Source organism: Arvicanthis niloticus, chromosome 1 (assembly GCF_011762505.2).
Source record: "Arvicanthis niloticus isolate mArvNil1 chromosome 1, mArvNil1.pat.X, whole genome shotgun sequence".
Classification (NCBI taxonomy): Eukaryota; Metazoa; Chordata; class Mammalia; order Rodentia; family Muridae; genus Arvicanthis; species Arvicanthis niloticus.
The window spans coordinates 3,579,458-3,582,522 of NC_047658.1; the positions used below are offsets into that span (position 1 = coordinate 3,579,458).

At 47.3% G+C, this 3,065-nt stretch overlaps 1 pseudogene; it reads right to left on the reverse strand.

Annotated features, from left to right (window-relative positions):
- Nucleotides 1–580: 580 nt before the first annotated feature.
- LOC117715857 (uncharacterized) lies at nucleotides 581–2,554 on the reverse strand (annotated as a pseudogene).
- Nucleotides 2,555–3,065: the final 511 nt, after the last annotated feature.

Below are 3,065 nucleotides of genomic sequence, written 5' to 3' on the forward strand. Positions count from 1 at the left end.
AACATCTTTACCAATCCATTGATTACCCATAATGATATAAATTCAGCATTAGTATGAGGAACTGTGATTTCTTTTTCTTTAAATTTATTTATTATAAGTAAGTACATTGTTGTTGTCTTCAGATACCCCATAAGAGGGCATCAGATCTCATTGTGGATGGTTGTGAGCCACCATGTGGTTGCTGGGATTTGAACTCATGCCCTCCAGAAGAGCAGTCAGTGTTCTTAACCACTGAGACATCTCACCAGCCCAGGAACTGCGATTTCTGTTGGATCTGTTCCTTACAACTGAGAATTCTTCCTTTTATAATTAATTCAGGTTCTTAATATCTTTCAGATATTAAATTGAATAGAAAATTAGAAATCCGATAACTTCTATGTTTTTAATTGTTTATTTTGTATACTAAGAAGATCCATTCTAAAATACTATATTCCCTTTGTATAATGAGTGCAGTAAGATAAAGACTTTATGGCAAAATAACCAAAATATAATCCCCTGTGAAGTCTTCTGAAGCCTTTGGGTTTGGGGGGGGGGGGTTTAAGCATCAGCAGCATGGAGCCCACCTGACTGCAAAACAAACCTAGAGATTCCCTGCACTGTGGACCCTCTGGTGTTTGACGAGATGTAATCTCTGACTGAAGCCTTTGCAGCAGATGCTGCAGATGTAGGGCCTCTCCCCAGTGTAGACCCTCTGGTGTCTTTTGAAGAATGAGGCCTGACTGAAACCCTTCCCACACTGCTGACACGCGTATGGTTTCTCTTCCTTGTGGACCCTCCGGTGAGAAGTAAGCCCCGTACGCTCCTCACACTTGAACGGCTTCTCTCCGGCGTGAATTCTCTGGTGGACCTGGAGATGGGACCTCTGGCTGAAGGCTTTCCCACACGTGTCGCATTTGTAGGGCTTCTCCCCCGTGTACATTCTCTGCTGAGTCTGAAGATATGAGCTCCGGCTAAAGTCTTTCTCACACACATCGCAGTGAAATGGCCTCTCTCCTGTATGGATCCGCTGGTGTCCTTGGAAGCTTGTGTTTGAAGTGAAACCCTTCCCACACTCTTCACATTTATATGGCTTCTCTCCTGTATGAGTTAGCCGATGAACTTGGACACTGGATCTCTGGCTGAAGGCTTTCCCACATGTGTCACATGTGTAGGGCTTCTCCCCAGTGTGCACTCTCTGGTGAGTGTGAAGCTGTAAGCCCGACGGAAGCACTTCCCACAGACATTGCATGAAATGCCTTCTTGCCTGTATGGACCTGCTGGTGGCTTCGGAAGTTTGAGACCAAGCTGAAACCCTTCCCGCACTCTCCACGTTTATGTGGCTTCTCTCCTGTGTGAATCGTTTGTGGGTTTGGAGGCGCGACAACCTCAAGAAGCCCTTCCTGCACACCTCACACTTGTAAGGTTTCTCCTCAGTGTGCACCCAGCAGTGGATGTTGAGATACGTGCTGCAGCTGAAGCCCTTCACACAGTGGTCGCACCGGTAGGGCTTCTACTCAGTGTGCACACTCTTATGAGCCTGAAGGCTGGAGCCTTTCCTGAAGCCCTTCCCACACACATCACAGTGAAGTGGCTTCTCCCCTGTATAGACACGCTGGTGGCTTCGGAAGGTTGAGACCAAACTGAAACCCTTCCTGTCGCTCTGCCAATGTTGGAACTCACACTGCCCCAAGCTTTGGGGGCTAAACTGTCCTCCTACTGCTGCTCCAGTCCGCGGGGTCAGGGTTCAGCAAGAGGGAGAGTGAGGGCAGACATGAAGAATGAAGACCAGACTGAGTGTGGTTCAGTCCTGTTTATTCTCAAGTCTCTCTTCTCTCTTTCCAAGTTTCTTGTTCCTAGTCCAAGTCCCAAGTCTCAAGTTCCCAGTCCCTAGTGCCTCCAACTTCCAAGTTTTCCTCAGTTCCTTCTTCTGTCTGCCTCTCGCCTTTTATAAGTCTAACTTCTCAAGTCACGCCTTTAAGTCACACACAACCAAGGGGAAATCCTTGGTATATAAAACAAGATGTTATCAGAGTGTGCTCAGCTGTTGTAGGCTGTTGAAAACAAGTCTCTTGTCAGGGTATATGGCTCAAAATGGCTGCAAGGATGATAGCTGCCTTCTGTTGGCTCCCTATACCTTCCCACACTTGTCACATCTATATGGCTTTTCTCCTGTGTGAACCCGCTGATGGCTGTGAAGTCTGAATCTGGAATACTTCCCACACATGTGGCATTTGAACAGTTTCTCCCCAGTGTGGACTCTCTGGTGGGTGTATAAATTTGAACGAAACCTGAACCATTTGTCACAGTCTCCACACTTATACGGCTTCTCTCCTGTGTGAATTCTCTGGTGGACACAGAGGATTGACCACTGTGTAAAGGCCTTCCCACAGCTGTTGCACTGGTAGGGATTCTCCTCCATGTGCACTCTCCGGTGAGTCTGAAGAGCTGAGCTCTGACTGAAAGCCTTGCCACACTCCCGACACCAGTAGCACTATGTTCCTGGATGAACACTTTGTTGAATGGAGACACTGGAGCTATGCCTGGAGACCTCCTGTGTACTATGTTCAAGGGACATTTTTTTCCTACGAGGACCTGCTGATTGAGTTCCTTAGTGGGTCTGTCAGTGAAGGCTTCTTAGACCTTTCTGCACTGGTAGGCCTTCCTATCTGTGTGAACACGATGCTGGGTGACAGGTGACACAGGAAAGATAACTTTACCACAGTCACTGTTGCTCTGGCCTTTGTCTCCTTCAGGCAGTGTATTGTTATCTTGATGGGAAATGCAATTCATTCTGTCAACACCTGGAGCCAAGAGCCATGGCTTGGTTTTCACTGGAGTCTGCAGACAGTGTTTCTGATAGTTCTGTCTCTTGATATGATGTTTTTTACTCCAAGAACTCTGAACTCTCTCAGACAGAAATTTCTGACTTTCAGTAATGCTGGAATGGTCATTTATGAGACCCTCGAGACAGCCATTGTCCTTGGAGGCCCCAGGAGTCTCTTCTGCTCCCGTGTGGCAGGAGAAATGGCATTGCTCTGGGACGTGGGAACCTTTTCCTTGAGTGTTGATTACACCTTCTGGGGTTC